The sequence below is a fragment of the Bos mutus genome, chromosome 6 (genome assembly GCF_027580195.1).
Source record: "Bos mutus isolate GX-2022 chromosome 6, NWIPB_WYAK_1.1, whole genome shotgun sequence".
In the NCBI taxonomy this organism is placed as follows: domain Eukaryota; kingdom Metazoa; phylum Chordata; class Mammalia; order Artiodactyla; family Bovidae; genus Bos; species Bos mutus.
In genome coordinates, this window is record NC_091622.1 from 102,320,624 (window position 1) to 102,334,276 (window position 13,653).

The following is a 13,653-nucleotide window of genomic DNA, read 5'->3' on the forward strand; positions in this document are numbered from 1 at the left end:
CTCCAAGCTTTTCCTGCTGGGCTTACCTGCCCATCTCTACTTGCAGCCTTCTGACTGGCTGATTGACTCAGAAGCTGCCCTACAAAACTCAACACTCCATCCAGGGAGTGCCACCACCTGGAAGCCTGCCTTGATAAACTTGATTGCAGTGTACAGTATGGTGTTAGTCATTCAGTCGTGTCCAACTCTTTGCTACCCATGGACTGTAGCCCGCCAGGCTCCTCTGTCCATGGGATTCCCCAGGCAAGAGTACTGGAGTGGGTTGCCATTCCCTTCTCCATAAGGAGTGTAATCTCCATTTTAAGGAGTAAAACGGCTTTCACAAATAGTACCTGACTTACCCAAGAACACATAGCTAGTAGAGGAGCAAGACTACCTGAAACTTTCTAAATAGGATCTGGGTAATCAATAGTGACCTTGACGAGATGCCTAATCTCTCTGGGCCTCAGCCCCTCATCTGTAAAATGGGATGGCCATAGAGGAGCCGGGGATCAGTGACAGGATGCACAAGAGATAACAACCTCAGGGTCTCTTCCCTGGGGGAAGGCTGGTCACGTGGTGCAGCTGAGTGCTGCCTGGCATTCTCTCTGTGCCCCTTGACCGAGGAGCAGGGGATCCACAGGGTGGGCTCCTCTGCCTGAGATCCAAATATCTTATTGGCATTTTCTATCATGATCAGAGCTGAGACTCATTCTCCCTTCTGGCCACCTTGTCCACCCATTCATCAAATACAACTGGAGAATATGGTCTCCAAGCAAGTCTTCATCCTCTCTGTCCCATCTCCCTTCCTTGGCCCACATCTGACATGATTTGACCTTGACTTTCCTCCTGTTGAGAACAGAGTCTAGTTTCTTCTCCCTTTGTAGCCGGTGGACATGTGACTCACTAGTAACCAACAGAATGTGGATAAGATGCCCTGTGTGACTTGGAGGCTGTCAGAAGTGGCAAGGCAGACGTTGCCTTGGTCCCCAGGGGACTCACGTGTGGAGGCGGGGCCGCCATGCCGTGAGGAAGCCCAAACCAGGCCACGAGGGAAGGAGACATGGAGAAGCTCTGAGAGCCCTTCGAGAGGGAGAGGCAGGCCGGCCCCGCTGCTCCAGCCCCACCTGACTGCACGTGTCACACACGTGTCCGTTCTTGGCCTTTCCTCCAGGCCTGTGCATTAGCTGTTCTTGTTGCAGCTCGCTCAGGGTTGTATCTGATACTCATACCCCCACCTACCCATCTACCACCCATCCATGCCTCTCACCTCCAGTGAGCACCTGGGCTGGAAATGATGGCTGACCTGGTGGGGGATACCCAGAGCCTCGTTCCCGAGGGGCCTGACCCTTGGTCAGCCTGCCTTCCCGAGTCACAGCACTCACCTGTCCGTTCACCTTTCCCATCAGGAAAAGACCGCCAGAGAGGCACACATCTGTTACCATCTGAGCCTTCCCTGCCTCCATGTGTTCAGCCCGCCTGACCTACCTCTTCCTGTGGTCTCCATCAGTGATCCCCGCTAGACTGCTGGCCCTTCCCCTCCCTCATCTGCTGGTCTCTTGGCACAAGCAGTGCAAAGGGACCAGGGCCACCAGTAGGTGGTCACCTGGTGGATACATCCCTCCTTTGGATGCCAAACCTTTGGATGCCGAGTCCAGAGTCATGCATGTGAGACTCCAGTTCCCAAGTAGGTCACTGGGACTGATGATACATGAGGCCCTCCTGTTTCCATCTCACATATTCTACCCACTGGGGACCCTGTGCACTGGCCACAGATTTGGGGTGTACATGCCTCCTAGAGGATGGAACCCCAGAGTCACAGGTGAGTCTCCAGGCTCCGGCTCGCCTGAACCTTCACCTGGCCACTCCATTCCTCACTCAGGCCTGCAGCTTCTGGAAACTGGGCTCACAGTGGGACAGAGACCCCATGGCCATGTGTCCCCCGTCACATCTCCTCACTAAAATGCACGCCTTGCCTGGTGTCACTATGTCCTCTCTTTGAGACTCACTCTGGAGGAATCAGCAACCACATCATGGGTCATTCAAGTAGCCTGTGAAGAAGCCACATAGGGATCCGCTGAGGTGTCCTCCCCACAGCCAGCATTAACTTGCCTGCCACATGCAGGTACCTGGCCTCTCCTTTCCTCATCATATCACTTCCAGTGCCACCAGGGAGCCCCTTCTGTAATGGCATGGCTCTCATCCTCCCCAGCCTACAGGGGCAGCCCCAACTCTGAGTTTGGTGATGCCCGTGCTTTGTAAACTGAGTATCCTCTGGGCCTCCTGGGGAACACTGAGCTCACCCACCACCTTCACTGCAGCCCCTTCCTACATCTTTGCATCTTTAATCCCTTCCCCCTCCGTCCACCATGTAGAGCTGGCATCTCTTCTTCACGCATGTGGACCAGCACTGACCAGTTTCAGAGCATCTTTGCAGCCTATCAGTCTGCCTCTTGCTGTTAAGTCCTCTCTGGCCTGCATTTATTCTACTTTGGCTGTCACAACAGGTAACACAGAGGGGGCTTAAACAGCAGACATGTATTTTCTCACAGTTCTGGAGGCTGCAAGACCCCCAGGAGGGTGGCGGCGGGCGACGTTTCTGTGACAGCCTCAAGGGCTCACTGTCCTTCCCTAGGAGGTTAGCATGTCCCTACAGGGCCAGGCTACAGCACAGGAGCAGCTTTTCTAGGACATGTTCTGCATGTCCAGCCTGAAGAGGCTATTTGAGGTCTTGGGTTCTGTGACCAACAGCAAATTGTTGTCAAGCAAAAGGGCCAGTGCCACATGCTTTGGCCGCTCCCATGGGATGCACCACATTGGATCCAGGCACCGTGAGAAGAACACAGGGTGCTGCCAGCTTTCCCCACAGCAATGCCAACTTGTTCCCATCGTCACATGTGGGCGTGTGGCCTGTGACCTCTTCTTGATCCAGGTCATAGCTGCACACGAGAGTGTGAAGTGTGACTCGTTCTGGGTGATCTAGAGAAAGGACAGCCCGACCCTACGTTATGGTGCGTGGGAGCTTGTAGGATGGACACGCCGGCACCATTTCCGTTTGTTTTTTGTAAGAACAAATCAGTGCTCTCTGTCTTCTAGGGCGAGTGGACTGGCCTCTGGGCTTAGGCTTGCCTTGATGGGCAGATTGCCTGGGGCTGCATGTGTACCAGGAAGGTCCCCACAGCAGCGTGGACCCGGCATCCTCTTGCTTCCAACCCTCCATCGCTCCCAGTGTCTGCCCTCCAGGCGGTTGGCCCTCAGCCTGCATCTCAGACCCTTAGGACTTGTCCTACTTGCCTCTCTGGCCTCATCTCCCACACCCTGTTCTGCTCCATTCCAGAAGTTGCTGGAAGGCCCACTGCCCACCATCCCCACAATGCCTTTCCTCTGCTCTTTCCTGGCCTCTTGTGTCCCCTCCACCTGCAAGGATTCACTTCCTCCCAGCACCACCTCGGCATGACCAAATCCTCCCTACGAGCCCTTTGAGACCTTAGGCTCTTTGCAGGTGGTGTTGCCTCCACTGGGAAGCATCTTCCTCCACTTTCTGACGGGCAGGTTGTTAGTTCTCCTGTACGTGTTTTCCCTCTCTGGGAGATCTTCCATAGACCTCCTACCTGATGCTCCATAGCATTACTGATGAATATAACTCTACATTAATCTGTGTGTTTCGGTAACACTCTCCTCACTCACTAGACAGGCTTCATGAGGCTTCATTCTGTTCTCTACTGTATTAGCACCTGGGACAAAGCAGGAGCTCTTTATCTTTTGTGTGGACACATGGATATAATCATTATGAACATTCCTGTTCGCTTCTACCCTGGTCGACACGGGTGATTCCCAGGGTGCAGTGTATAAAGCTCAACTCAGCCACTCATTATAATTCCATTTCATCCTGATTCATTGGCAAATTGCTTAAGCCTGGAGCAGGGTGACACACAACTCCTGCAGCCTAACTCAGAGCCTCAGGTTTCTGACCTGTGTACTGGGGATATGTACTGCTGCTGCTACTAAGTCGCTTCAATCGTGTCCGACTCTGTTCTACCCCATAGACGGCAGCCCACCAGGCTCCCCCGTCCCTGGGATTCTCCAGGCAAGAACACTGGAGTGGGTTGCCATTCCCTTCTCCAATGCATGAAAGTGAAAAGTGAAAGCGAAGTCACTCAGTCATGTCCGACTCTTCGCAACCCCATGGACTGCAGCCCACCAGGCTCCTCCGTCCATGGGATTTTCCAGGCAAGAGTACTGGAGTGGGGTGCCATTGCCTTCTCCGTTGGGGATATGTAGGTCTGCCCTTAGGGTGATTTGGATGTTAAGCTGTTGGGGATGTAAAGTGATCACCCAATGCCTGGCCACAGAGAACAACTGCTTATACACAGCAGGCCTGCCCCACTGCAGGCTGCAAGGCTGCCCTGGGTCCTTTTCTCACGTTTTCACCAATACACAACCCCTCAACCCCACTCTATCTCAGGCTCTATGCTGGGAGGTGAGGCAACAGGAAATGTGCTGCTTTCAGGATGTCCTTGCTGGGGAGAAGGGCCTTGGCCACGGTGGGCTTTGCCCACAGGAGAAGATACTGTGGTGGTTTGGGGGCTCCTGGAGGACCCAGGAGGCCTTCCTGGAGGAGGGTGGGGGTGGCGACAGGGTACTAGGGAGTTGGCTGTAGGCCACTAGTCTGGGACTATGATGTGGATGGAGAACCATGGGGAGGCTGGGAGCCTCCAGGCTCTTTCTGTCTCTGTGCTCCTCCTTCTCTTCCTTTCAAAGCTCAGGTCAGCCCCTCTCCCTGTCCATCTTTCCTCTGCTCCATCCTGGGGCTAAGGGGTGTGGCAGGCAGGGAATTCAAGTCCATCCACCCCTCACTGTAGGAATATGTGTCCCAAGTGAGAGATTTCTATTGTTGGATTGGGTAAGGTAACTGGGACTAGGAAGGGTTCAGTTGACCCCCTGCCCTTTAGGATCATGTCTTGGGGTACCTCTATTTTCCCTCTTTTTAGTTGCCCTCCCAAGTCCTGGCCCAGTTTATAAGAAGCGCCAACTTTTGGGCATGAGAGAGCTGCAATCCCTGCCTCCAGCTGGGTTCAGGTTGGGAAGGGTCTTGGACTGGCGTCAGAACAGTTGGACTTTGAGTCCTACCTTGGCCAGCTATTCTGTCTTTCTCTCTCCCAGCCTCAGTTTCTCCTCCAGGAAATGGACATCATACATAGGCAGGTGATACAGCAACTGAGTGTTGACAAGGTGACCATGGTGACTACTTGGCACAGAATTGGCTTCTGGGACCCAAAGCTCTCTCCTTAGCACTTCATCCTCTGTCCATCACCTTGTGACCAAGCCCTGGAAGGTACTCCTAGGCATGTCCCTTGGTCCCTGTCCCTTCTCTGGAGTAGAGTTACAGAGAGGAGTTGGAGGAGGAGGCAGTGGCAGGGGGCTTGGCATGAGGTTGGGGGAGGAGATTAAAGAGTGTGTTGGCAAGAAAGCTATCTCAGTCCTTCAAAGTTTCTTTGGGCAGGTCTAACATCAAAGACTGGGTATTGTTCTTGCTTTGGCTCCATCCCTTCATTCATTCTGGAGTTATTTCTCCACTGATCTCCAGTAGCATATTGGGCACCTACCGACCCATGGAGCTCCTCTTTCAGTATCCTATCACTTTGCCTTTTCATACTGTTCATGGGGTTCTCAAGGCAAGAATACTGAAGTGGTTTGCCATTCTCTTCTCCAGTGGACCACATTCTGTCAGACCTCTCCACCATGACCCGCCCGTCCTGGGTGGCCCCACATGGCATGGCTTAGTTTCATTGAGTTAGACAAGGCTGTGGTCCGTGTGATCAGATTGGCTAGTTTTCTGTGATTATGGTTTCAGTGTGTCTGCCCTCTGACCCCCTCTCGCAACACCTATGGTCTTACTTGGGTTTCTCTTACCTTGGACGTGGGGTATCTCTTCACAACTGCTCCAGGAAAGTGCAGCCACTGCTCCTTACCTTGGACGAGGGGTATCTCCTCACGGCTGCCCCTCCTGACCTTGAACATGAAGTAGCTCCTCTCGGCCCTCCTGTGCCCACGCAGCCACTGCTCCTTAGATGTGGGGTAGCTCCTCTTGGCCGCCGCCCTGACCTCAGGCATGGGGTAGCTCCTCTCAGTCACTCCTGTGCCATCACAGCCTGGCACTCTCGGTCACTGCCCCTGACCTTGGGCGAGGGGTAGCTCCTCTCAGCCACGCTTCTGCGCAGTCACCTAGAGCCAGACATCCAGGAATGTGAAGTCAAGTGGCTTAGAAAGCATCAATACAAACAAAGCTAGTGGAGGTGATGGAATTCCAGTTGAGCTATTTCAAATCCTGAAAGGTGATGCTGTGAAAATGCTGCACTCAATATGCCAGCAAATTTGGAAAACTCAGCAGTGGCCACGGGACTGGAAAAGGTCAGTTTTCATTCCAATCCCAAAGAAAGGCAGTGCCAAAGAATGCTCAAACTACTGCACAATTGCACTTACCTCACACGCTAGTAAAGTAATGCTCAAAATTCTCCAAGCCAAGCTTCAGCAGTACGTGAACAGTGAAATTCCAGGTGTTCAAGCTGGTTTTAGAAAAGGCAGAGGAACCAAAGATCAAATTGCCAACATCTGCTGGATCATCAAAAAAGCAAGAGAGTTCCAGAAAAACATCTATTTCTGCTTTATTGACTATGCCAAAGCCTTTGACTGTGTGGATCACAATAAACTGTGGAAAACTCTGAAAGAGATGGGACTACCAGACCACCTGACCTGCCTCTTGAGAAACCTATATGCAGGTCAGGAAGCAAGAGTTAGAACTGGACGTGGAACAACAGACTGGTTCCAAAAGGAATACGTCAAGGCTGTATATTGTCACCCTGCTTATTTAATTTATATGCAGAGTACATCATGAGTACAGTACGTTGGGCTGGAGGAAGCACAAGCTGGAATCAAGATTGCCAGGAGAAATATTAATAACCTCAGATATGCAGATGACACCACTCTTATGGCAGAAAGTGAAGAGGAACTAAAAAGCCTCTTGATGAAAGTGAAAGAGGAGAGGGAAAAAGTTGGCTTAAAGCTCAACATTCAGAAAATAAAGATCATGGCATCTGGTCCCATCACTTCACGGCAAATAGATGGGGAAACAGTGGAAACAGTGTCAGACTTTATTTTTTTGGGCTCCAAAATCACTGCAGATGGTGATTGCAGCCATGAAATTAAAAGACGCTTACTCCTTGGAAGGAAAGATATGACCAACCTAGATAGCATATTGAAAAGCAGAGACATTACTTTGCCAACAAAAGTCTGTCTAGTCAAGGCTATGGTTTTTCCAGTGGTCATGTATGGATGTGAGAGTTGGACTGTGAAGAAAACTGAGCACCGAAGAATTGATGCTTTTGAACTGTGGTGTTGGACAAGACTCTTGAGAGTCCCCTGCACTGCAAGGAGATCCATTCCCAAGGAGATCAGTCCTGGGTGTTCATTGGAAGGACTGATGCTGGAGCTGAAACTCCAGTACTTTGGCCACCTCATGCGAAGAGTTGACCCATTGGAAAAGACCCTGATGCTGGGAGTGATTGGGGGCAGGAGGAGAAGGGAACAACAGAGGATGAGATGGCTGGATGGCATCACCGACTCGATGGATATGAGTTTGAGTGAACTCCGGGAGTTGGTGATGGACAGGGAGGCCTGGTGTGCTGCGATTCATGGGGTCGAAAAGAGTCGAACATGACTGAGCGACAGAACTGAACTGAACAGCAAAGACATAAAACAGATTAACAGGAGAAAAATAATTTTAAGCACACAGGAACCCACATACATAAGAAGTTCAATGGCAATAGATAAAGTAAGGCATATATGCCATCCTGAGCTAGGAGATTGGAAAGAGGCCTGGGATTTCAAAGGGGAGGAGGGAACTTTTCAGGACAATTGGAAGAAGAGCAAGTGTTTGGTAGTTTGATGAGTTGCATGCCCTACAGATGGGTCGCTTAGATAAAAGTTCACTCTGGTAGTGATTCTCACTCTGAGAAAGACTCCCAAATTTCGGTTCTTCTAGGTAGTTAAGGGAGGGGCAGAAATATCTCTTGAGTCTGCTGGGTAGTTTTCTTTTCTGTTTTTAAATTTATTTATTTTTAATTGAAGGATAATTGCTTTAAATATTGTGTTGGTTTTTGCCATACATCAACATGAATCAGCCATAGGTATACATACGTCCCCTCCCTCTTGAATCTCCCTCCCACCCCATCCCACTCCTCTAGATTGTGACAGAGCCCTGGTTTGAGTTCCCTGAGTCACACAGTACATTCCCACTGGATATCTATTTTACATATGGCAGTGTGTATGTTTCCACGCTGCTCTCTCCATTCGCCCCACCCTCTCCGTTTTGCACACCATGCACATCAGTCTAGTGTGCAGAGTCTCTGTGTCTAGTCTGCAGAGTCTTGATTGCCTTTGGCTCAAAATAATCCACAGGCCAAAGTGGCACACCTTGAGGAGACTTGTTCAGAGCACCTTCAGTTCTGTCTTTGAAAATTCTCCAAGTCCACTGCCCAGAAGCTGAGGGAGATCTCTCCATCTCATTGAGTGAGTCTCTTAGTCTTGAGAATAGGTCAGTTTAGTCAAACAGGTGTGTCTCATTTCAAGAGGTGGTGATGCAGGCGGGTTCCCCAAATTAGGACCATAGTGCAAGCAATCAGGTATTTAATAAGAGGTATTTCCGTGGAAAACACTAATGATTGGAGCAACTTGTAGTCTCACTCTCTGAGTTCTGAAGGCAGTCAGTAGAGAAGATTTCTAGATGTCCAGTTCAAAGCATCTTGAATGAAGCAGGCAGTGACATATTGATGGTGAGAGGGTAACAGGTAGGAAGGCTAGGGGTCCTCAAGTGGCAGGAGGAAATAAACTGCAACTGGCAGACTTTTTTTTTTTTTCTTCCCTATACAAAACTAAAGGAGGCTTCTTTTACATTCTGTGTTGTCATGACAACACCTGGTTCCGCCTGGCCTGAACTTAACATTTCTCAAACCTTGAGCTAACCAATGAGTTTTTTTTATGGAAGTGTTTCTCTTAAGCTATGTTAATGAAACTACGTATTTGCTTGGAAATCTGCCTTTCTTCAAGATTCACGCCAATTGTTTTATGGCTGGGGATAACTCACCTTGTGCCAGTGCCGTCTCAAAATGCATGCTATGTTAGAGGGGCCTGGTGCAACTCTCTCAGTTTTGAGGTGATTCTTTATCTGATTAGCAAACAGATGTATAACTCCTTGCTAAAAACTAGCAAGGAGATATCATTCTGCTCCCTTCTGAACTCTAAGTCAGAAGCTTTCACTATCTCTTTTATTCTTTAATAAAACTTTGCTACACAAAAACTCCGAGTGATCAAGCCTCTTCTCTGGCCCCAGATCGAAATCCTCTCCTCCGGAGGTCACAAATCCCGGCATAGCTCACCACTCACGGCAGCAACCTTTCAATAGGTTTTCCTTATTTGTAGTTTGAATGTCTCTGATGATCTTTCTGATTGGCCATGTGGCAACAGGTACAAGACTGTTCACACACAAACTGCTGTGGTGATTTATATGAAGTTTACATCAGTTTGTCCAACTTCAGCTTGCATAGCTTTTGCAAACAAGAAGATTTCCTTCCCAATAATTCCAAGGCAGAAAGTGGGAGAAAAATTCAAAATGTTAGTTTGGAGAGTTGTAACCAAATATGGAGGTTAACTAGAATTCAGGATCCAGTTGAATTTAGGGGTGGAAAACAAAACCTTAAAAGACCCATGGACAACACTAGAACATAATATCCACAAAGACTGATTACTGAAATATAATTTTTCTCTCTAAAATCATTCCCTTTTAACCAAAGATAGCCAAATTAAGACAAATTTGTTGGCAAAATAAGTCTAGATTCAACAAACTTGTCCTTATTATTTATGTAAGTGCACTAAGAATAGTGAAAGATCACAGAGGCTCTTTTAAATCCGCTTTGCTGAAACTCTTTCATAAGGAGTCTCAGATTGAACTTTTAAAAGCCTCTTGAGGCCCAGTGGCCAAGTTAAAGTTTATCATCAGACTCACCTGCAATAACTATAGACTTGTGTTAATTCCTCTCTTCTTCAGCTCACCTAAATGTCCTGAGGTTCCTGAATACACCAGCAAATGAACTTTCCCAAAGTACCAGTCTGTTTTTTTCAAGGGGATTTATAGCACCATAATGTCAGTCTTCCTTCCTTAAAGCTATCTGGTCATATCTGAGTCTATAAACTCTCAAATTTGGTATTCCAGCCCAAGTCTTGGAACAGCAACCAGTGTTTCAAATTGTGTTCTGTTATAAAGAGAACAGGATTTTATTGAACTTATGCAAATACCTATATTGCAATGAAAATAAGAATATTTACTAAGAGTTTCCAAATTCTGGAGGAATGAAGTAGGGAAAATAAGATGAATCTTTCAATTCTGCCTACAAAGCTGCCCCCTTATCAAATTGCTTTAAGTCACAGTTAGCTTAATAGGAAAAGTTTATTCCATCAGAAAAGAAAGCATTAGAGAACCAGCAAAAAAGTCATAAAAGTGGTAGGTATTGCTAGTTCATTTAGTGTCCTGTAATTGATTCTTGTGGATCTTTTAAAAAGATTTTATTGGCGTGTAGTTGATTTACAATGTTGTTAGTTTCTACTGTGCAGCAAAGTGAGTCAGTTGGACAAATACATACGTCAACAATGCAGTCCATCAGCAGTGGAGGAGGATACCCGTTTCTCTACACTCTCTCCAGCATTTACTGTGTGTAGATATTTTGATGATGATTTTGACCACTGTAAAGTGACTGCTCATTGTAGTTTTGATTTGCATTTCTCTAATATTAGCGACACTGAACTTCTTTTGATGAGCCCTCTTTGCCATTTGTATGTCTTCTTTGGAGACACGTCTATTTAGATCTTCTGCCCACTTTTTGATTTGGTTGTTGTTTTTTGATATTGAGTTGCAAGAGCTATTTGTACATTTTGGAGGTAATTCCTTGTTGGCCACATAATTTGTAAATATTTTTCTCTTATTCTGTGGGCTGTCTTTTCATTTTGCTTATGGTTTATTTTGTCGGGCAAAAGTTTTTGAGATTAATTAGGTCTTATTAATCTGGCGTCCCCGCCTCATCTGAGTTTCTTCTATCCTGATTTAATTTCCTGTTACTACTGTCCTGATTCCTAGACCTGATTCAGTTCTGACTGCTTCCATTCAGAAGGTGGTGCTGCTGACAGAACCCTTTTTTATTAGACCCTCACATCTTTTTCTTTTTAAAAAAAATTATTTATATCTAATTGAAGGATAATTGCTTTGCAATATTGTGTTGGTTTCTGCCATACATCAACATGAATCAGCCATAGGCATACATACATCTCCTCCCTCTTGAGCCTCCTTTTCTTATAGCAAATTCCCACTAGCTATCTATTTTACATACGATAGTGTATATTTGCATTCTACTCTCTTTATATTTGATCACGATGCCTGCCACAGAGTCCTCCTGCGTGCCAGGACCTGCTCCTGTGCCCTCATGCATGCTCACGCCTAGGAGGAGGGCTGTCACCTCCTGTGCCAGTGAAGGTGCTGAAGCTGAGAGAGTGAGCCTCTCCCACCAGGCAGGTCTGCAGTGCCATTATTGAACCTGGTTCCCTGACTCCAAAAATCTGAAAATTTTTCATTTCTCCTGTTAAAATTTGAGCGAGGCCTTTCAGTATGAAGCCATAGCAAGGAAGTGGGAATGTGGTGGCCATCTTGTAGTTACCTTCATACAAACTTCTGAGTCTCCTTAATGCAGCCACAGGCCTCACCTCCTGGCCTCATCCTCTTCTACTTCCTGCTGTCCTTGACCTGTTCCCACCATAGGGCCTCCCGTGCCTTCAGTCACAAGGTTTCCTATTGTTTCCATTGGAATAGCTCATCTCAGACTCAGCTGAAGGGTCTCATGGTCCAGGGGATCTTCCCAACCCAGGGATCGAACCAGCATCTCTTGGGTTTCCTGCATTGGCTGGCAGATTCTTTACCACTGAACCAACTGGGAAGCCCAGAGCTCTAGTTATATAAACCGGAGCTGATCCTAATGGATCAATACAGAAGTTGAAATTGAAGTAAATAGTGTAATTTAAAAAGGCTGCTTGGTTAAAGAATGTACCTAAAGAGGACTCATTCAAAAACTTACTCTTCTGACTACATCTGGTATAAAAGGACTCTTTTAAGGAGGACTACAGGGGTGCATTTTATCAGTATCCTTCTTATAATATGTCTACTAATTTTTAAATGCTTTTCCAGGTCCCAGGAAAAGCTATCTAAGTGAGATAAAGTTTTCATAACACAGACTATTCACACTGGGGCTCCAGAATTCTTTAATGTGATAGTCAATGGCTTTCTCACTTTTAATCTTGAACAGTTGACTTCACCCACCTTTTGCAGGGCATATTCAGAGGGGCCGTCACTCCTGTTCCTCTCAGGGCTAAGGCGTGTCCAAGAAATAGGGCGCTTGAAAGTGAGCGTGAAACTACCGAGTCTTCCCGTGGGCTAACACCCCACCCCCCGAGTCCCCGGCCTCCTGCCTCTTGAAGAGTGTTAGCCTCCTAGGCCTTCTCTGAGTTCCAAAGGATAAATTTAATCAGAGAAGTGGCAAAATGCAGAAACAAGGAGAAGCAGTAAAGGAAGAGGAAATAATAACAGTTCAGCCATAGAACAATGTCAGACCTTTAGTTCCCCCTTAAGGGCTGGAGGTAATTACTTGATTTGTACTTTGAGTTGTTTATACGGAAACTAGACACCCTCCACTGGGTGAAAACTGCTGACCTCTAGCCTGTAGACCCCAGAAGGCTGATGATTGAGATTCCAATAACATCAGCCGAATCAGAGGATTATATACAAACTGATCACGCAGGCTTCAATCCTCCCCCGAATGTTACCTTAGAATCTCTTCCCTGAAAGCCATTGGGGGCTGAGGGTCTTCTGGGCACTCGTTGCCTCTTTTCCTTGCCTGGCGTCCTGCACTGAGCACTATTTTTCCTACCTGCTGTCAGTTGATTGGCTTCTCTCAGCTTCAGAGTGGTAACAGGACTGCTCAGTGCTGATACCTCTGCCCCTGGAGGGCCAGGATGAGGGGAGAGGATTGGGAGTGTTACAGAAATAGGTTAGTTTGCCCAACACAGAGAAGCCAATTTTGAGACATTAAGGTTTGGAGCAGAAAGAGGGTGTATTCATGAGGAAGCCGGGGGAAAAAGAAAGTTCATCTCTAATCCACCTTCCTGAAGTCAGGGGCTTAACGTGTTTATGAGATAAATAAATCTCATTTATTTATCTGGTGATAAATCTGGTCTGATGAGTGGGGAGCACAGAGAATGGTGATCAGAAATAAGAAAATGATGGTGGGAGTTCCTTGGTGGTCCGGTGGTTAGGACTCTGTGTTTTAACTGCAGAGGGAGTAGGCTCAGTCCCTGGTTGGGGAGCTAAGATCACCCCCCACAAAAAGAAAAAGAAAATGAGGGAAATCACCATTCTACACAGGTGCAGCTAGGTTACGAGTTCTTCATATTCAGAAACTGGCAAGGTTGGCAAACTCTGAAGGTACAGTTTGAGACCTTCTATTGTCAAAATATCACTGAACGGGCACTTTGACAAGCACAGGTAGGGGGTTGACGGTCCTAACAAGTCTTAATTGGCTG